This window comes from Magallana gigas, chromosome 1, assembly GCF_963853765.1.
Source record: "Magallana gigas chromosome 1, xbMagGiga1.1, whole genome shotgun sequence".
NCBI lineage: Eukaryota > Metazoa > Mollusca > Bivalvia > Ostreida > Ostreidae > Magallana > Magallana gigas.
In genome coordinates this window covers 48,065,599-48,088,866 of record NC_088853.1, presented here as the reverse complement: position 1 = coordinate 48,088,866, position 23,268 = coordinate 48,065,599, and the positions used below count along the sequence as shown (strand labels likewise).

Sequence of the window (23,268 nt, the reverse complement as noted above, 5' to 3'; positions counted from 1 at the left end):
TCTGGTGCATTGGTTCTACAGCAGATGATTTTTAAAGACACACACCCTATACAGACTATTTTGCAATTATCTCCCTTTAAAAAAAAGGGTTACGCCCTTTTATTTTAACAATTTATAATCCCCTTCCCATAAGGATGCTTTGTACCAAGTTTGGTTAAATTTGGCTCAGTGGTTTTAGAGAAGAAGTCGAAAATGTGAAAAGATATGAGATATAGTGCATCTGGTGCATTGGTTCTACAGAAGAAGATTTTTAAATATACACACCCTATACAGACTATTTTGCAATTATCTTCCTTCTAAAAAAGGGTTACGCCCATTTATTTAACAATTTATAATCCCCATCCCATAAGGATGCTTTGTACCAAGTTTGGTTTAATTTGGCGATGTGGTTTTAGAGAAGAAGTCGAAAATGTGAAAAGATATGAGATAGACAGACGGACGGACGGACAACGGACAACAGGTGATCAGAAAGGCTCACTTGAACCTTTTACTTCAGGTGAGCTAAAAATGTATAAAATTTATATTTGCATTACAGTTCTGTGAACTTGCAACATTTTTTAGAAAATTAGATCAAAATGTTGAAAGCGAATATATCCAGGTAGTACATGACTGAAGCAGAAATTTGACCATTTCTACAAAAAGTTGTCTAGTGATCTAAAATACGTCGAATAATTCTAAAATATGAGATTTAAAAATAGAGTCTGACAAATATTTTCTAATTTAAACTATAGTCCTTAATATATTCAACGCAGGACCCCAAAACACAGTTTCTTCTAATATTTAATAGAATATCTTTAAGGTTGCAGCATCTTTCGTAAACTTTGATATAAATACATAAATTTGTGAATTTAAATATGTATATGTCCTTGCAATATTAATTTTTGAATTATCTTTGCATCAGGAAAATCTGTAGATTTATTAAAATTCGCGGGGGCCCATTGTCATGGATTGCTTAGGTTTTACAGGTTTGGGGGGACGCAATTTATTGTATTCCCTTGTACCTACAAAAACTCTAATTTACAATTCACCAAAACAATGATGCCTGAAAATTTGTTTAAATAAATATGTTTTAAAGTGTTTGAGATTACTAGACGCGTACAACATTAAGATCAATGATCAACAGTGTGTTTTTTGCGGTATATATTTAAAAAAAAATATTGTTAAAAATATCATCAAATGCTGTGAAACATTTATACCCGTCCGAAGCACAAAAATCAACTGTCCCATAAGTTGGGGACGACTCTCCCATTCATATTGTCGTCTCTGTTGGCTTGCGATATGGAATGTATACGTTAATAGTGTATAAAAGTGTACATCAGTTTGTAACAATTTATCCAACAAAGAATTAATGCATAAACATCATACCATAAATGCATTTAAATGTGGGGCATTGTCGGGAGGGGACATATATTCTAATGCATTACATTCAAAATGTTGGATTTTACAATGACGATATCATGTCTGAAATCTACACATGCTTGATTGTTCTTTACAATTAACTTAAGTTTATCATTCTTATGTAGAAAATGTGCTGACTATTTCCGGAATTTTTGTGTTGTTTTGGGGCGGTTCCTTGTTATGTCTCCCCTTTCAACAGGGACATATTGTTTTTGTCGATTTTTTTTTCTTCCTTAAAATTTTGTCCGGGCCGTCATTTAAATACTTTTTGACATTAATGCTTTTTAACTTGGAACATGGATGATATTAAGAAGGAGTTGCACGCCACCAAAACAATTGACCTTGACCTGGGTCTTGAAGTCAATCATATTCTTAAAATGTTTGGTCCATAACACGATATTCCTTTAACATACAGACTTTAAACTTGTATCAAAGATAGATGATATAACCTAGCTGAAACATATCAAACTTTTGTCTTTGATTTTATAAAAAAAAAAATCAAAGTCAAATTAAAAAAAAACCAATCTCTGACATTTCCTTATTTTAATTTCACAGAGGGACTTCACTTTAGGCAAAGAACAATAATAAGATCCTGAGACATTGTGTTGTAAATCTGTTCAGTTTTTCTTTTCTTCACCTTTGTTTACTTAAGGTCAAGCAAAAAAAAAATCATTTTTTTTAGACCATAACTTGACCAAAACCCTTGATAGACTTCAAACTTTGTTTTGTTTCATAATCTAGAGGGATAGTGAACTTTACCAAACTTTTTGATCTTGACCTATTGTATCTCAAGGTCAATCATCATATGAAAATTATTGTCTAGGCCAACACATAAGATAACTTTATCAAACAGTTATCAAAACTATATCATCAATAGATTATACAATACGTTGCAAAATTTTGCCATTTTTATTGTCAATATTGACCTATTCTGTCTTTCGAAGTCGAACATTTTCTGAGAAATATTGTCAGGGTCATAACATGAGATTTCTTAATATTTCAAACTCTAAAATTGTACTATATATAGATGGTATAAAGCCTGGTTGAACCAAACCAAAATAGTTAACGTTGACCTAATTTTGTTTAAATTAATTTGGTTTAATTAGAAGAAGAAAAAAAACAATCTGTCATTTCCTGATCTTAAACTGACAGAACATTGAACAAATAATATTAATAATAATACATTTAGAAATACTGTTGTTAAATTTTTGACGTCAACCTTCTTCTTATCTCTAAGTCAGTAGCCCTTTTCACAAAAAAATCTTACGATTAATTTTTATTGTAAGTAAAAACGTAGGTTTTTGTTTATTTCCAAAAAAAATCTTTTAAGATTTTTACGCGTAAAATATATCACAACTTTACGATAGCACATACACTCTCGTAAGTATTTCAAAACTGTCATTAATAATCGTATTATGTAAAATACAAGATAAACAGCTTAATTTAATGTTTTGAGGCACATAAACCTTTATTTCGCATTATATAACAGTTATTGTTGAAAAATTACACAAAAAAACTCTCCAAAAAATTTTACGGCCAATTTTTCTCGTAAGATCTTCATACGTAACATTAAGGGTGTTGTTTACTCAGGGTTTGAGTTCTCAAATTCGGATTGCTATAAAGTTCAATGTAATGAGTAAAATTTGTTAAAAACAAAAAAAGTATTAATAAAATGAATTATTATTGACAAAACATTTGATATTTTTACTTTATTACGGAATTAGGCTCCAACAAAAATAGACTTTTAGCCAAACAGAGGAAATTCGGACTAAATTTTGCAGATTTTGTTTTCCGCTAAAACATTTTTGGCAGTACTCTAATATTGAAAGCTCAGATTTTATATTTTAGTCTATATAATTTTTCATATTTTCTGCTGGTTTTACCTCACTTATTCATTAAAATAATTGATTGGCTCGAATTGCGAAAATATTTTTAAAATGCTTAAAAACGATCAAAGACACCATATCTCAAAATTTTGATCATTGACCTCATATAAATTTTATGCCAACAGAATAAGGTCAATATAAGTAGTTCAATGCTAGAAATGTTTTTGTATTATCATCATTCAATTTTTTGTAAACTTAGATCAAAAATGGGTAGGAATTTGAAAACTGATAGAGGCAATTCGGACTGGAATATTATTTCGAATTGTAGCTGAAATCTTAATGTTTTGAACCTTTTTAGTGCCACTGCCATTCATAAAATGTATTACATTTTTTATAGTGTTTTAATTATTTGAAATATATTTTCAATTAAGAAAATTTCAATTGTAGTGTAAAATTTTATAGGATTTTTCTTGATTTTTCAAAAAATATTCAATGGCCATTTACTCAAAAAGTAGGTCATTGACCTACTTTTTTGGAAGTGAAAAATAACACTACAACCAAAGGTCTATAACATACAATAGATGGGGTTGCATTATCATCAGTGGAATTTTTTTTCATTCTGAGTAAACGTCATCCTTAAACAGACATTGTGGTTGTGACGTAATATTTTGATTTCTACAATACATGTACATTACATTGATTTCACCCGATGTAAGTGGCATATAATTCCAGTTATGCATCCTTTTTATGAGAATGGTGATTTATTCATATGTTTCTCCTATTTTACAAGTGAATTCAGATTGTTGCCAGGTCAACTTAAGGATCACTCGTAAGTCAATTCTTAAGTGAAACCTGTTACGAATGTGTTCGTGAAAAGCACTTGGATTTCTCGTAAGAATTTCTTTAGTTGAAATCTTACGCAAAACCTAAAGATTTTTTGTGAAAAGTGCTACATGTATACATATTAAGAAAATTATAGGAAAATTTTGTCAAGATAAACCTTTTTGTCTGAAAGTCTTCACACTTGAAGCAAAGACTGATGATAAAAAAAATGAGTTTAATTTAGGAAATCTGTGATTTGATAACGAATAATTTAAAATCTCAACGTCTTTAGTAATTTTAAAAATATTATCAAAGTACAGGTGCTACATGTACGCAAGGGGTAAACCGTAAAGATATTTCGTTTTTAAAATTTGTAATAAAGAGCGTGAATTAAAGTTTATACGATACTTGTTTGGTATTAGATATGTAAAATGTTTATATTAAAAAACATGTCGACATTTTCAAAATATATTTCAATCTCCAAATCCAAGTCTTCGGGAGAAATTCCACATCCAAAGCATTAAAACCAAGAACGTCCAAAGAAATCTTGTCCTAATATTGGTACTTGTTCCAACATAGGAACAAATAGTACCTATTCAACATTGGAACATATCTAGCAAAAAACCTCTTTTCGAGAACTATTTGATTTGCAATAAGTTTAAGGTATCGTAATGAAAGGAAAATATTCGCCCGCTTTTATCGTCCCTTTGCCCTCGTTTTCAGCGGGCGTATTCCGATGTCTAAAAAGAACTGTATACGGTACCATTGTGTATCCACCTACTGTAGTCAATTAATGTATATTTTCATTAGATATAAATGATTTGTTCGAACAAAGAGAGATTACTTAAAAATATCTAATTTCATAAAAGAAGCTAACGGATAACGGATTTAAAAAAAAAATAAAATTTAAGCCACCCCCACCCCCATGAAACAAAAATCCTTTTGGGGGGAGGGGGTTAAATATTGTTTTTCAGCATATTCTTACCAAAGGGTTTGTTGTTTCATGAGGGGAGTGGGGTGGGGCATTAGTCTACAGACCGAAATACACTCCAAAAAAAAAGCACTTTGCTTTGTAACATTTCAAAAGATTATTCAAAAATATGAAATCAATTAAGATAAAAAATTTATTTTAATACCTAGCGTAAGCATGTGATTATTAAGTTTTATGCACATATCGGCCGCTAAATAATATCTTCCTCACATATAGAGACTGATTTAAATGAAAACATATATAGAGATCCCCCGTAAGCAAACTTTTCGTTTAAAAATAATTTGTTGACTACACATTTTATTTTAATATAAATCAGTAGGTTATACTTTTTTATAGATTATTTGGTTTTAGAAAATCTGACAGAAACTCCGCAGTCCTTATCTCTTAAAAAAAACGGTGTCTTGACGAATTCAAGACGGGGTAAAACTTTCATCAAGTGAAAAAGGGCGAAAATTACATAGAGTGAAAATAAACATTACTAAAATTGAGAACTTCGGAGCACAAATAAGCCATAAGGGGATTCAAAGGTGTTTATAGTAATATGTGGGGCTAAGCTTAGAAGATATTTTTCGTTACATCTACAGAGTAAAAGTTTGTAAAAAAAGAAATAATGATAGTATCCTTATATACATGTAGTTGAACATACTTGTTGAAAATGTGAAGCAACGTTCATTAATTTCATAAGTCATAATTAATCCAACTTACTCTTTTCGTTCAACCTTTTTCTGAAGATCTCAAACAAACTGCTCGATTATTTCAAGTGGTCTGATCTTGTTTCATATAAACAGATCAATATATAAATACCCACCTAGTTATGAGCGGTCCTTATCAGTGTGCATGTAGGTACACGTTATGTACACGGCCGTATACCTGACTGTACTTACACTCGTTATCAGGATTATGTTTACAAATAATCCAATCAAACAATCAACGTTTGGTTTATATGTCCCCTACCAGTACAACCTTAAGGGACCATAGTTAATATTGCTGTCTCTCCTATTTCTGTCATTCTGTCCATATTTCGTTTTATGCCATTCATCGATTATGGTTTTGTGAAATAATTTCAAACTTACTTTGAAGGTTTTTAATGATAAACTCAATGTGACTTGAATATTGTTCAAACTATGCATTTTTAAAAAAGTATTTTAACTATTGCATTGCCGTAAATTTAAGATCTGCCTAATAATCAGTCTAATAATTGTTTATTGTTTGAGATAGTCAGAACAATGATCACCACACATTTTGACCATCGCTGTGTTCTGAGCGGTATTATTAGTTATCCAGGTCCAATCAAGGGATCTACCCCCGGCTGTATTCAATACACCTTGAGGCAGCAGGCCTTGGTTGGACCTGGATAACGAATTTATTTCCTGTGTTACTCTAATTTTAAAATTATATTGCTTTACCAGTGATATAAGTTCGATATAAAGAACCAAAAATTAATATTAATTTAAAATTGTGCTGAAAATCATTTAGTCATGCCAATAGCTAGAATAACATGCATTCTGAGAGTATTGCATAAGCAATTCACGTCCCCTACCGGTTTGTGGAAACTGTGAAAACAATGCACTGTTATGCAGAATATCGAACCCGAACATTAAAAAATTGGAATATAAAAAAATAATTTTCTCGAAAATATGTCAACCAGATGCTACAAAAGTGTAAACTTGATCTGTAGTTTGACATTTTGAAGCTGTTCAGCAAATTTCATATTATTCCTCAAACGCATAAAGAAAAAAAAGTGTGGAAAACTGAAGTGGGAATGACAGACGGACAGATGGACAGACGGACTGACGGACGCAGAGGAAAGCTATAGTCCCCTCCGGTAAAAACCGGTAGGGGGTTAATAAGCAGTTTCCCTCACAATATTTTGTTTCGCGAAGGGATGCTCCGCTTTGCGGTGCCCTTGTTGGAAATTCATGTTATATTATCAAAAACTGTGACACAATTTTTCCTATGTCTGAAGCGGAGAATACCAACTACTCCCATTCGTTGGAGAAGACTATCCCATACAATTTGTCGACTCCGTCACTTTAGAGGTTGTATACATTGAAGGTGTAGATCAAATAGTTACAATCCATCCAACTAATGGTTTTGCATCAAATAGCGTACTCTATAAATGTATGTAAATGTGGGACAGTGCCGGTATATAACATATATAATGAGGTCTTACTCTCAATACTGTAGTTTTGACAGTGACGATATGTCTGAAATTTACACCTGCTTGATTGTTTTACTCTTTTTACTTTAGTTTATCATTCTAATGTAGATAACTAACTACCACTGATTAAAATGTACTTAAAGTGGTAACTGAAAGTTTAAGGTGTACATCCATTTACTGAAAAAAGGAGTTCATTAAAGCATGATGTATTTGAGGAATAAATTAGGTATGCATAGTGATTTAAAATGCTTGGTGTACGCGGGTTATATATTCTTCATGCAATTTTAGCAGCTTTTATATTCACATTGGTCGCCAAGTTTTCATAGGTGGTCTTTCTTTTTTACAATCTAAGCTCTTCCGCTCTTTTACAAATGCATCCAATGTATTGTCTTGATGTTATATTAAAAATTACATTGTAAAGTGTATAAATAGAATATGGAATAACGTTTCTAACACGTTTTTACAATTCTTTGACATAAGAAATGTTAAATAATTTGTTTATAGTGTAACGGACGGAAAAGTTTGTGCAAATGGCTATAATTCGACAGAAATTAAGAATAATTTGTATGCTGAACATTTTTTTTTATGGTTTTTAGAATTTGGGGGAAAAGACCAATCGAATTAGCTCATTTTCATGAAAATATTCTAAGTTTTTAAGAATCTTTTCATTAGACTTTGAGATTTTATCTTTTACTTGCACATGACAAATGACCACAAAACGTTGTAAATACTAGGGAAACACGTGAATTTTGTAACACTTTATCATAACATGACCAAGTACAACAATGTTAGATATAATTATAATACTCACAGAATAAAGTACATTAAATTTTTGTTTCAATGAATTTTTGTAAGCAAAGATTAAAAGATCCTCACAAATTTTTCAAATTATCTAGTTCCAGATAGAACCGAATATAGTTTTCTTCTAGACATGTTTGATGCATTAAAAAATATGAAAGACATTAAAATTGTATGACCATTGTCTAAAATATCGGAAAGATGTATACCAGTAGAATTGAATATGATTATCAACCAACAATAACTTGTATAGACAATCATCAAATCAAATTCTGATCACGCCTTGTCAATAATTGGATTACGCACACCAATGATGTCGTAATGTACATATGACAATCATATGTTAACCTATGTTTTATTATGGACGTAGTGTATAATATACTAATTATTACATGTAATGCATCGTGTAACAAGCCAACAATCAATTGTATGCTGAGTTTATGGGATAGGCTTACAAATGGGCACGAGCATTACAATTATGAATATATGTATAAGATTTCTACTATTGTGTGCAATAAAATGCGTTATAGTAAGTTTTTGATGAATGTTATTATGATGGTATATTTGTGTATGTAGTGCACTGATGCTAAGTAGTTGTTTAACAAATTTACTTGGATACTTGGTCATAGAAAAGGATTATTAGGTTGTATTCTGTTTATCAATTCTATTTGCATAGCAGAAACACCAATGCTATTGTTATCCCCTCGCGCACTTGTTGCGAAGGGGATATAGCATCGTTGCTCTGTGTCTGTATGTATGTGTGGCTTCAGCTTGGAAGCAAGTTTAAAAAAAAAACCTTACACGGATAATGTTCAAACCTAATGAATTTTTAAGTCAATAAGTTAAATACTTTTAAATATGTCGTAAAAATAACTTAATTTTAAGCAGAAAGTTTATGTACGACATAACAATAACTACTTCTGCTTAGTTTATATTTTGATACTGTAATGCTAATTTGATCAGAACTAAGTCAATTGTTGCTCAGGTAAGCGATGTGGCCCCTGGGCCTCTTGTTCTTTCTGTTGTTGCCAATTCAAATTAACATACTTATAAAAAAAAACATACTGACCTTTTTTAAGGCGAGTCATCTTCGAGAATTACAAATTTTTATTTTGTTTATGAGCAATGAAGTGAAAAATATTTCGTGGCATTGGGATTGTTTAAACATTTTTAACGCATTTAGATGTTAATTTATTTTTAATTGGCGTTATCAAATCATCTATCAAATTTATATAATTATATCTCCTAGAGGCTCTTTTGATGGATCTTTCCTGATATTGCTTTAGATCGATACAAAATTCATTAAGACAAATTTGTTTTAACGTTACAAAACATGCTTCATGGTAACTTGTACTGTGTTCGTTTGTGTATCAGAGAGAGAAAGAGAGAGAGAGAAAGAGAGAGAGAGAGACACACACACACACAAACACACATTAATAATTGTACAAGATATTTGCAGAAGTGACTTACAACAATTGTTTTTTAAGTTTTCTATTTATAGACAACATGGTCGCATTTGAACATAATTTAAATGAAAGGAGAGAGTTTCCAATCATGTGTGAGATTTTCAATTTTTTAACCAACATTACTTTATTTTATTTAATATCAACAAATCAATAGCAAGCATATAGAAACAAACATGACACAATTTAAAGGTCCTTTATAAAACGTACATCTATCAACACGTTATATACCTGCTTTTATTTGCTCTCCTTATCAAATTCCTGATTAAGAAATTGTTGTGAACCAACTTGTCCCGCACATTCGTAGTATGTTTTTTTTATTACAATAACTCAAAATATGTCCGCTAATTCAAAGAAGAAAGGGCAATAAGGACCAAATTTGGCCACAGTTTTAGTCATCAATTTAAAAATCGTGTATACTTTATAATAGTACATTGTAATTTACAAACTGGTCAATGTGTCTTATTTTTTAGATGTTTAGTTTTCCGGGAAAATACATTCTGTAATGACATTATACTTCCAAACGGTATATTTTGCAAAATTCGAAAAAATGACATTTATGAGACTACAAAATTTATAACTCACATTCTCCACAGTTCTGTGCTAAAGTAAAATGATTGATTGATTAAGGTGTAGAAAGAAAAAACAAGATATCTGTGAGCCAATGCTCACTAGTGATACCCCCGCTCTGATGTGAATATGCAAAATGAGCAAAGTCGACATTTAACAGAAAGCTGGCATCCGATTGGTACAGAAATATATCCCACAATATGGCATGCCTAAACTAATAGTGTGTTAAAATTTCAAGCATCTCCGATAAATAGCCGCTGAGAAATCTTTGACGAAAATTTGTTTGAAAATTTTGGCAAAAAATAAACAAAGTCCTTATTTAACAGGAAGTTGACGTCCAATTGATACAAAAATATATCCCACAATATGGCATGCCAAAACAAATAGTGTGTTAAAATTTCAGGCATCTGCGATGCATAGCTGCTGAGAAATCTTTGAGGAAATTTTTTTTGAAAATTTTGGCTAAAAATAAACAAAGTCGTCATTTAAGGTCAGACGACACGTTCCTCAATTTTAGATAACTTTTTCCAGGAATTTGTTAATGGTTTACTACTACTTTGACAAGTTTTCTTGCAAAAAATTAGGGTACCTTACCAGGCATTTCTGCAAAATACTAGAGTATGCAATTTCCTATATAATCTTCTTAAAAATACACTTGAATTGCTGATATAAAAATAAATACATCTACAGCACAGCGATATGCACTATATTAGAACAATAACTCCGCCGGGGCGGGGTTTTGAACTCACGACCTCTAGAATCTACACGCTTCTGGCAGTGAGCGGCCACGAATATAACCACTCGACTATCTAGACATATAACCAAATCCAAGTAAATTTTGATCATTTTTAATGCAATTATAAAATTAATATTTTTTATTGGAACTCTTTATTACGAGGAGATACAAAAAAGATTCTCGAGGAACGTGTCGTCTGACCTTAACAGGAAGATGACATCCGGTTGGTACAGAAATATATCCCACAATATGGCATGCCAAAACTAACACTGTGTAAAAATTTCAAGCATCTCCGATAAATAGCTGCTGAGAAATCTTTGACGAAAATTTGTTTGAAAATTTTGGCAAAAAATAAACAAACTCCTTATTAACAGGAAGTTGACGTCCAATTGATACAAAAATATATCCCACAATATGGCATGCCAAAACAAATAGTGTGTTAACATTTCAAGCATCTGCGATAAACAGTTGCTGAGAAATCTTTGACGGAAATTTGTTTGAAAATTATGGCTAAAAATAAACAAAGTCGTCATTTAACAGGAAGTTGACATCCAATTGGTACAGAAATATATCCCACGATATGGCATGCCTATACAAATAGTGTGTAAAAATTTCAAGCATCTGCGATAAATAGTTGCTGAGAATTCTTTGACAGAAATTTGTTTGAAAATTTTGGCAAAAAATAAACAAAGTCGTCATTTAACAGGAAGTTGACGTCTGATTGGTACAAAAATACATCCCACGATATAGCATGCCTCTACAAATACTGTGTAAAAATTTCAAGCATCTGCGATAAATAGTTGCTGAGAATTCTTTGACGGAAATTTGTTTGAAAATTTTTGCTAAAAATAAACAAAGTCGTCATTTAACAGGAAGTTGACGTCTGATTGGTACAAAAATATATCCCACGATATGGCATGCCTTTACAAAAACTATGTAAAAATTTCAAGCATCTGCGATAAACAGTTGCTGAGAAATCTTTGACGGAAATTTGTTTGAATATTTTGGTTAAAAAAATAAGCAAAGTCGTCATTTAACAGGAAGTTGACGTCCGATTGGTACAAAAATATATCCCACGATATGGCATGCCTTAACAAACACTGTGTTAACATTTCAAGCATCTGCAATAAATAGTTGCTGAGATAAATGCGACAGAAATTTTTGTTACGGACGGACAGACAGACAGACGGACGGACAGACAGACAGACACACAAGGGTAAAACAGTATACCCCCTCTCCTTCGGAGCGGGGGTATAAAAACATCATTCTTGTTGAGGTAAAAATAAAAACTAGTGTTAGATCAATTAAAGTCTAATAGTTTGTAAAAGCAGGCTAAAAAACGTTGCATTTCTGCATTTGAAGAAGAGTTCAGCGATTAAATAAAATTGAAAATAATGGTGAAAACAATATATATTTTTCTAATATGATTTTAAAATAACTATTTTTACAGCATTGCTATTTTTCACACTATTAAGTCTGGGGAGGGAATGCAAGTATCTGTTTTAAAGTTGCATGAGCTGAACTGCACAGCCAGCAAAAAAACCCCACAATACGGCAGAATAAATACTTAATAGTGAGAAGAATAATGGAGTAATGATTTATTATATAATATTTAATATGAATTTGCTAACACAATTAACTCGAAATGAGTAAATGTGGATAAATTTAGCACAGGAACGAATCTAGTTAACACCGTTGTCAATTCTTTCGTGAACAGTAAAGATGAAGGTTTGAAAAGCTTTGAACATCGTGTCATTATTCTGTGGAGACAAGACCCGATAGATATAAGGTACTTCAGATCATTGTTTGTTTTGTAAACTGTTATAGATAAAAGACTATTGCGTTGTCTAGATACCATTGCAATCAGCAAACAAATCGTCTTGTCAGATCAACAAAGAACGTTTACAAAACAGATCTATCTTTATTGATCCTTTGTCTTTTCCGTGAAAATGTTTTGATATTGCTTTGATAAATTGGTTTTTTTTTTTCCAAGATGAATCATTTCGTTGCTTTTGAATAAATAAAAATGTTGCTGAACGTTGTAAAATGATATAGATATTTGATGGATTATAAATAATACAGTTTTGATTCTTTAGGTAATACATGTATACAGTTGAATAGTTTTAATAACGGAATAAAACGTAATATTTGCATATCTATTGTTCTACCCAACTGTAAGTCCAAACGGAGGAACTGCAATTATTTTTCTATAATTGCAATTGCTCTGTCTGTATACTATGACGTCATATACTTTTCATGACGTTATAGATTTCAACCACTATACGATACATCATGTGTTTTTCTCCAACTCCATAAAGTTGATGTATTTAATTAAAACATGTCTTATTATAACATTTCAAAGGATTTACCGGTACTGTTATAACATATCATTAATTCTGTTAACAAAAATATGTGAATTAAAAACATACATTACAGTTTGAATGTTTATTTTTGATGCAATAGCTAAATGTCAAGGTCTAGGCTAATACAGGGGATTTGCGAGTGGTAAAATGCAAATATAAGTAATAAACAACAATTATTTAGTAAACATGGCGTTATGAATAGCAACTGCTCTGCTGGCATATTTGCTATTCATAACGCCATGTTCACTAAATAACATTGTTTATTTCATAAATTAATGTCAATCAAATTCTTGTAAATTAAGTACATTCTTGGATTGAATGTTGTCGCATGCTACCAGTGTCATGCAATTAAAGTAAATTTCTATTCTTGCTATTGATTTTCTTTTTCTTTTCTCTCCCAGATGCACTGCTGGGATGGCTTGAATCCGTTGTGGTTTTTTTTGTCTTTTAAGGCAATGGATAAATGAAATGGAAAAAAACCCAATTATTTCACCTTCACCCATTAATATACATGTAAAATCAAAATTTCTTAAAAGGTAAAAAAAAAAAATAATAATAAAGTATTTGACATTTCTCTATCCTCCAAATGTCAGCACCAAGATTCTACAGTGTGTATTTTCTATTCCATGGTGTTATTAGTAACAAATGTCGATTGTACTGTTACGCAGGACAGTTAAGGCAACATTTTGCTTTTAAACAGCCGTAAAAGGAGGTCGTTTTGCTTTTGTCTATTCATTTCTGCATAATGAATAGTTCTAAACTGTTTTGGATGTTATTGTAAAGATATGGGTCTCCTTTAATTGACCATGTCTAAATTTGTCGGTCACGTGACTTTTTAGGGTCACGTGGGCGTCTTTTAGACAAAAATCGTCAATGCTAAAATGAGACAAAAAGTTCAAGGGCAAGGCAAAGATATTTAAGAGTAAGTAATATGGCAACATATTCAAAATTATCCATACATCATAGAAATCAATGCTCATTCAGTTGTAAAGTTTACTAGTTATGTAAATTTCTTTAAAAACTGGCTACTTGTTCCTAAAATAGTGCATTTTTGTATATTTTCATTACAATTACAAAGTAAACCTTCATCTCTCAAAAAATGAGCATCAGTTTTTATAAAGAACTCGTCAAAGGGAAGAAAATCATACCAAGTTTAATAATATCTATAGCCGTCTTGCACTTGAACTTTTGCATTTAATTTCTCAATCTAGAAGTCCTCTCAAATCAATACACATTTCAAACACACAAGTGATCCCAAACGGGGAGGTAACTCTTTGAGCGATAACTCTTTTGATATAGGCGCGATGTCATTTTATCACATAATCCGAATTAATTTTAGGATATGTTTCAACAGTACATTATGTAAATGGTTATTTAAACATAGTGCTTCTGTTTTATTTATTTTAAAAGAGACAATATGGTTACGATGAATCGTCCGCATTTCCTCTGTTGTATTATGGATGTAAACAAAAAACCGTTGTGTATCAGTTCTCTTGGTTAACCGCATTCGCGGAGTTATTGGTTTCTTAATATTTTTTTAGTAATGGGAGAAAAATATATAAGAGCTAATTGTACACAATTATTTTAGGGATTAGATGTTAACAGAGACAAATGAAGCCCCTGATATTAATAAACTAACCTAAATTGTTCTCATAAAATATATTAAAAAATAAATTATGGAGTATTTTTTTCATTATTTATGTGCAGCCTTTGCCCAATGACTGCATATTCTATAGCACTGCTTGGGTCTGTTAATATTATTCTGGGGAGGGGGTTCAAAGGGGTAACTTTATTCTGTTTGCCAGGGGCCAGGTACCATGGTGTTTTACTATGTAAATTGTGAATTAAATTAGAATTTGCCACGGGGACTATACATGTAGATCTGCCCATGTATGAGGCCTTTTCCCATCCCCCATAAGCAATCAACAGTATTCACCTTTGTATTACACATGTTACACTTGTAATTTAAACACTAATTAAAATTGACTTTTATTTTTATTCAACACATGCAGAAGATTAAGGAGAGGGGGGAGGGTTAGCATATCTATTCATTCACAAAATAAATTCTACACTCACATTTCTCATTACTGAGAAAGGAAAGAGAGTGCATGTGTAAATCCTGCAACAAGGCGATCAAAAGCCATTTTTGGTTCACATCAATATATTGAATTTAAATAAGTCTGAATTCTCCTATGTGAGAGACTCTCTCTCCTGCCCATTTACATACCATCCCCTTTCCACTTCTCAAACAAAATTATATATATAGAAACAATTATATTTGGTTCATTTGTTTTATTAATTCAAGAAGATAAAGGGACTTTCTGAAAAAAAATTCTGTGACAACATTTAAACCTGACATATGCATGCAAACTCAAAATTGCAATTTCTTTTTATGATGTCAATGTGTTTATTGTATGACTTCTTAGTTCTGGTCCTCTTCTCTCTTCAAAAACACAGTCTTCCTGTTTCTAAAGTTCAGGTTTTTCTTTCCATCATTTCATCTTGTATATGACACCAGGATAAGGGTGCGGGTAAATGATCACCAATAAGAACATCATTTATGTAAATCTCAAGACAAAGCAGGTACCAGCTAAAATGAAAATTATATATATTTCAGTAAGTTTAACTTGTTATCAAAATGGCTGAAAGACTGAAATGGAGGATTTTCTACAATTTAATAGTCAATGGAATTTATTTATCTTAATAAACATTTCATTATGTTTAGATGTGCATTTAATTTTGCACAAATTCAAATACAGCTTTTCAGTTTGATCGATTTGAAATTACTCGCATCCTCACCCCTGATATGTGCATGATATTATTTAGTTTAATTGCACCCCTTTATTTTACCCGGCCTGACCTTAAAAATGCACCCCCCCCTCTCTCTCTCTCTCTCTCTCTCTCAACTGATTTGATTGATTGATATTATATAATGCTGGTGCAGTCAGTGTGAATTAAAACATACCATGTTGATTTGTTGATGAGCAATATTCAAAATTGTAGATTTATAAATAACATAGGTTTATATCAATCATTTTAAAACATTAAATGAAACCATTCGTACTTGAAAATACTTTTTCTAATTGAATTGTCTCATAGAATAATCAGATTGGTCATTATTTCAATGATAAATTATTGAACTTATACATGTATGTTATTTACTTACATTTTCTTCCAGCCTTTTTTTGTCAAATCAGTGTGACACTTTTCAAATTACTCTGCAAATAACAAAATATAATTATGAGAAGTCATACAATTTAATTTACATGCATATAAGGACATGTCAAACAAGTAATTTGAACATTTTTGTGATAGGTCTACATATATTATGAATGGATGGGTAAAATGACCAACACTTCAAATTTTATTTGAAAGTTACATATGCACATTCTACACAAACAATACCATATATGACCATGAATGTAGATTCCTCATTTAGAGAAAATCAGATGGAGACATGCAGTCATTTGTTTATTATTATTTGTTTTTTTTTATTACCAATAGTACAGCATCATAAGTATGAACCCAGGTGACAAGATTTCAAACAGTGTTATGGTAGTAATATACTTAGTTCTAAAAACAAACTAGTAATAATTAAGAATTAATGTGCATAAACATCTTAATATATGAACTGGATGAATGTGTAAACAATATGAACTGTCATGGAAGAATTTTGAACACAGTAGAAAGGTGTTATTGATCAGCTGTTCATCAATTTCCAGAAAATGAAATCAGCATCTTTAAGCCTGCACTGTACTGATTTTCAGAAAATCAAATCAGCTGTTTTCACACAGTCTTTGTATTGTTTACTTACAAATTGAAATAAAAAGAAACAGCTGTGTAAAGCTAAATATTGTCAGTACAAGTACTATGAACTGATTCGTGTCGATTGGTGAAAATGATCAACAATTTAACAGACTGGCAATAAAGCTACATGCACATGTACATTGTTTAGGCCTAAATGTAAACAATGCAGTCTCTCCTCATGTTTTGAACGAAACAACACATTAAGTCGATCAGAAATGCATCAACAGTATAAAATCACAATAAAATAGTTATTGAGCTATCTAGTATATTACAAATACACTGTATATCTAATCTACATACCTGATAAATCATCAAAAGATCGCCATCATCGGGAATACCAGCTACACGTGTTTACATCGTCTGACGAGCGCTTTTGGGACGCAGATTCACACCCATACGACAGATGCGTTATGGAAATTCTTCGTATATTCTGATTGTTGTAAACTTATAAAAACACACATGAGTGATTCGTAGTTATATTTTGCTTATGAAGTATTAAATCAGCCGTATTTTATGCTTAAACTGCTGTTTTCGGTATATATTCTATATATGGTAATACAAAGGCGGGGCGTATATTATGACGTCATAACTCATTATCCCTTCATTAGCATATCAAAACGATGTGTTGCCTTATCTGTCCTGCGTACGGGGATATGGATATTAGTTAATCAAGTAAGATAGAAATTGGTTTATCAAATAACATTGACCCAACCGTCTTATGAGTGTTCCAAGGAAGGATCCTGACTATGTACCACCTAACAAGGTAGCCAAAAATTCACCTACGTCACCACAAAACATTATCTTACCAATACCATCAGTTGAAGGAAGCCACTCTAAGTGTGCTGTATCCAAGAGAAGGGGCCCAAAACCGGTGATTGTACCAGCTTGTGCAAAGGTATCGTTTGTTTTTTGAACACTTGCCTTACTTCCTGTTAGATCAAGATACTATCCAGGTCACTCGCCGGACACTTGTTTTTGGGAGTTGATTTTAATCAACTCTCCTATGCAGTTACTCTGGCAAACCGAAAGTGAAACAGTGTTTGGACCTAAGCACAAATCATCATCGCTGACAAGACTTAGATCTTGAAAATAACAGATAAATTCGGTGTACTGTATGCTGAACCATTAATTTGCAATGGAACGTACAATGTATTTATAAATACCTTGAAAATAGTCAGATATTAAATAGTACGAATAATTTAGATATTTTTTGTAATCGTATGTATTCCTACGCCAGACTTCAATTTAGTCTCGTTCAACCAGACGCTCGGCTGTATCCGTAAATCTCAGACGAACAGAGAGTCTCTCTTGGTAGTCGGAGATTAACGGAGACAGCCGAGCGTCTGGTTGAACGAGACTAGAGTTCAATATTGCTTGGATACAGACGTGTACAATTTTTAGATTATTCGATTATTTCGATTATTGATACATAGTTTGATGGAATTAATTATATCTTTAACTATTACACAACATGAATCATGTTTTTTTTTCGAAATTCTTGTCGGAAAAGTTCGAGAATTCATATTAATATAAAAAAGTGCATAATTCAAATACAGATTAGAAACTACTTGCCATGCAAAATAACATATCGTTGATTTTAAAATTAATAATAATCGATAAAATCAACTCCCGTCAGTACTTCAGTACTTTGATTTTCATCATGCAGTCGGATATATTTCTCAAACTCGAACAACATCAGATTTCAATCATTCAGTTTTGATGGAATTATCAACAGAAATACGTGACATTGCATCAAGAGGAAATCAGAAGCGCATAGATTGTGGCAACAGAAATTCCCTATCTGATTCAGATATTTTATATTTGACTGGACTAGCCCGCAATAATTTCAATGACTGAGTATAAAAATTTAAAAAGGAACTAAAAGAGATTCTCAACTTGAAGTTGAAGATATTTCTTACAAAGTTAATTATGCCCGCATATTCAAAGATTTATTGTTTTGAGAAAAATGGAATACATTTTTTTAAAATCATGTTTATTAATCACTATTTTCATACCTTCATATATCTTACTGTTTCAAATTACATGTATGTATTGTATTGAATATTAATCCCTGCCTGAAAATCTAAGATTTGGCAAGACGCCAAATTTGTTCGCCAACATCATTTAGTTAACAAGAAGTATGTATACTGTATATACTTTATGTAAAATTTTATCCATTTTTAAAGTGAGGCCATAATTGCTGCCCCTTGCCCTTTCTTCTTAAAAAAAATCAACTTTTCGCCAACTTATTTTGGTTAATACTGATTTTGATTTATTGTTACATGTACATAGTTTTTATATTAGATAAATAAAAAATATTATTCATTGAATTTTGTAACTTCAGTACATTTAGAAAAATTGTTTAGATTGCTACAGAAGAATGATTTTAAAACAAGAGCTCGGAACTACATCGCTAACCTTTGTTAACCTTTGCTACATTTGAGCAACCGTACCTAATCCTTAAAAACAACAACTTTAGACCGTCTTAAAATAATAAAACAGAAAATATCTAAACAGAGTATGCCGATAATTTGTTTGATAAGACCTTTATTTTTAGTTTAGGTACATATAAGTTAAAAATGTAACATTTACTAAGTACGTATTTCCTTTTTTTCTTTATTTTATTTAACACCTAATCACAATCCAACCAGTTTAAATCGATTTGAACATACACATTCCTTATAAACTCAAACATATTATATAGCAGTGCTAAGATTGTGACGTGAAACCCTTTACTCAAGTACACTTTATTGATATCCTTTAAACCGTGGGTGTATTCTTCAGAGGGTCCTTATTATTGAAACTTAAGCTACAACGAGAACAAGGACTGCACTATTATTTTTTAGTTTGTTTTAAAAGTGGTCAGTAAACATGTATCTTAGATCTGACTGTCATCTTATCACAAAGTGGGTTTAGTTTGTACTCGTGTAACTACGGAGTTGTTGTATCTAGTAAGGAGTTTGTGTATATTACTGTTAAAGAAAAGATATGAAGCATAAAGATACATGATCAAAAACATGGATTCTAAATGAAAATTAGAAACATAGTTCAGCACATCTGTGACAAATGCGCATGAAATCAATAATCTTAGTACTCATTTGTATATACATGTACGTTTTGAAATCAGTAACAAATACCTATTTCTTAATCTTGTAAATGTATAATTTTCTTACTGTTGAATTTTAAAAGAAAACTAAATCGAGTAATAAATCGATAATATATATTCATAACTATGAGACAGTCAAACCTGTTGGCCTTATCGCAGGTTGTCTTCATTCCAATTTGCACACAAAATCCTGTAAATCACTGCATAAATACAAAATATTAATGCAGGTTTACAGACTTACATGTGTATATACATATGTATTTTCACACATTTACATGTACATAATTCTTGTACACATTTTGTATAATAGTTCATAATGCTTTTTTTTCTAACATATTTGTTTTCTCGTGTTAACAGACATGAAATGGAGCATTTGTTAATTACGACTTATATCATCCTTATATTCCTTTAAAATATTTTTGTAAAAAAAACATCAGGTATTGAAAACAATATACCCGATAGAAATAAACAGCATATACCATATAATTGATTAGATTTTATTCCATTATATAAATATAATTAAATTCTAATTAAAAAAACTCAATCTCTCGTTCTAAGTCACATTTAGTGTATTTCATTGGACACATGTATAATGAAATAAACTTATTTTAAAAAACGGATATGCCAGAAACAGGACATGTACTTGATATATGATAAGATGAAGTTTTAAATTCTATTGGTACCGGCACTGAACGTAATATATTTTGCCTTTTTTTTCTTTTCTAATATATTCATAGTATTGTTAGATTTTTGATAACTTTCTTTGTGTATTTTTTCTTTACTCAAAAATTGTTCAATTACAAATCGATAGTAAACAAAGAACGGCAAAGTTCATAATGATGAATTATAGTTCTGATTTATTGGTTCTGATATGATCCAGATCTTTCTGGATACGTACATCCTCGATTTTCCAACTTCTATCGTTGCCTTTCAGTACATGTACATCACCGTAGCCATTTAGGAGGTTGTTTTCACATTTCTTTGACAAAGTCATGATGTCTAGTAACTCTTCCCAAACATCCTTAGTGAACGCCATGATTTCACAGGGTTTGTGTTGCATAAGATTCTTTAACCAATTATCATTATGATTTTTCTGTCTGGATCTGCAAGAATTCCGACAAACCTTGTACAAGTTAGTGACATACAATCTAAGGCAAACTCATATGTTATTGTCCAAAAAAGTGATCAATTTATCCCAGCAATCAGAGCAGGGGGAATTAATAATGTATACCGTTATACACTGCCGCTCCGGACCACCGGTTTCCTCACCTTGGCTTTCCTTTGAAGATTCTTTTTTCGATATATTACCCATCTTATCTACTCAAATCAGCTCGGAACCAGAGCTGCTTTTGGTTTTTGTTTTATTTTATTTTATTAATAATATCTCCTCTGCGTGTTTCTTCCAATTATTTGTTGTTATTATTATAAGGACATCGTTACCATCGATCTTGCAAACTAAATGGGTTTTCCTGGCCTTTGTCCATTTTCCACCTGGGTAATTGTGATCCAGAACTGTTTCATATTTGTGAATTACTACTATTCTTTCATCTTTTGTACGTGAATAATAAAATTAAAGTTTTAAAGTTATTTTTATGAAACGGCAATATAAAACACTAATGATACATTAAGTCATTATAAATGAATTTACAGAATTTATCATTACATACATGTATCCATATTTAACGTTCCAACTAACTAAAATTTTAACAGTTATACAGTCACTCTTTTATAACAAATCACGCAATAATATAAACACTCAGCTAATTGGATCTGTAATTGTTGAATGAACGATCAACTGACATGTTATATATTTTACGCTCTTTAAGTTTGAACTACAATTTTGTTCAAAGACTGTTTCGACTGTTCTTTGGTCAACCTGACCACTGCTTACGCAAAAAGGACAGATTAGAGAAAAAGGTAAATACTTATAAATCCCTGTAAAATAAAACTATTGATAAAATATATAACATAAAATCGCGTGTACATACGTTAAATTAAATATTTGTATGCTGTTTTTTATGTATAGAAACAAATGAATATTATTTTTTCTAATAAATGACAGCAGAGACTCAATGCAACATTTCAAATCTAGAAACGATTGTCCCGTAATCCAAATGATACAATGAATAACTTAATTTACTTAATAGTTATTACAAGTTGTTGTCCTTTACATGTACAAACAAAACAAAAAGAAAAAAAAAAAAGAAAAAAAAAAGACTGCAATATGTGGACCATATCCATGTGTGTCTAAGGAAACGTGAAAGCCTTAAGATTATAAGAGAGTCCACTTACTATAGTCCCCTGCTTTTATATTTTACCTACATGGGAGACTTCTAATTGCAAAAGTGTTATGATAAATATTATAGTAGCAAGCCTGGACACAGCACCTTTAATCACTAAAGTAAATTTAGAGTAAAATTGACATCCCTACTAAATTTGTACGTTGTATCACGCATAGCCCTGACCTTTAACCTCATGATTTATCAATGTTCATAAGTACAACATAATTATTAATTATAGTAATGAAAACTATATAAGTTGCGTCAAGCGAAAAGGGACCTTCGTGATATAGAATAAATACGTCACAATAACGCTGCAAAGACGTGACGTTTCGTCTGCTTGTTTACCGGAAAAAGGTGAGGAAAACGCACGACGTCAATGATCGTATCATATCTAAATGTAATGTAACCTGCTGTATTCAACTGTCATGGATTTACAGGTAACGTATTTATTTTCATTACATGTGCATTTATTTTATATGACACTTCATAAATACAACATACATGTATAGGGCCTATATGATAATTATACGCCTATATAGTTGTCAGAGGTTAACTTACTGTACATAAATCGTTAGAAGTAACGTTACTCATTTCAAACAAATGCAATTCCAATAAAATAGCAATTAATAGCTCCTTCCGTTCATAGGATTTGACAGCAGAAATCGTGGACATTTTGCTGTCACTGAAATAATGCATGTTGATCAAGAAGTAAAGTACGCACTGTCAACACGTAATGTAACGCACTGTAGCTTATTGTTAGCGGCATCTTTAGACTTAGTCATTAATGCAATGTTTTGGTATGAAATATTTATTTTCCTTTCTTGCTAAACCAAATATATTAAATAGCGGAGTAGTTTGTCATGACAACGATCATGAAATATTCCTTTCGATAGATGTGTACAATATTTACTCCTCTTCTTTCTAAGGCCTGTTGTGTAGCCGAGA

The 23,268-nt window shown here is 31.4% G+C and overlaps 1 protein-coding gene and 2 long non-coding RNA genes across 3 annotated transcripts in view; all 3 read right to left on the bottom strand.

Moving 5' to 3' along the window:
- The window catches only part of LOC136273845 (uncharacterized), a 29,777-nt gene extending 23,966 nt beyond the window's left edge, over window positions 1–5,811 (bottom strand). Inside the window, exon 1 of the long non-coding RNA XR_010712099.1 lies at window positions 5,743–5,811. This is a non-coding gene — a long non-coding RNA (uncharacterized lncRNA). The remainder of the gene's footprint in view (window positions 1–5,742) is intronic.
- Window positions 1–23,268, bottom strand: part of LOC105337955 (neurogenic locus notch homolog protein 1) — a 193,902-nt gene that overhangs the window by 65,248 nt on the left and 105,386 nt on the right. The gene's annotated exons all lie outside the window — the stretch shown is intronic.
- On the bottom strand, window positions 15,401–17,505 carry LOC136270700 (uncharacterized). Its single transcript, XR_010708527.1, has 3 exons — window positions 17,236–17,505; window positions 16,295–16,346; window positions 15,401–15,718 (listed from the first exon to the last, which is right to left on the bottom strand). It is a non-coding gene; the product is annotated as an uncharacterized lncRNA (long non-coding RNA).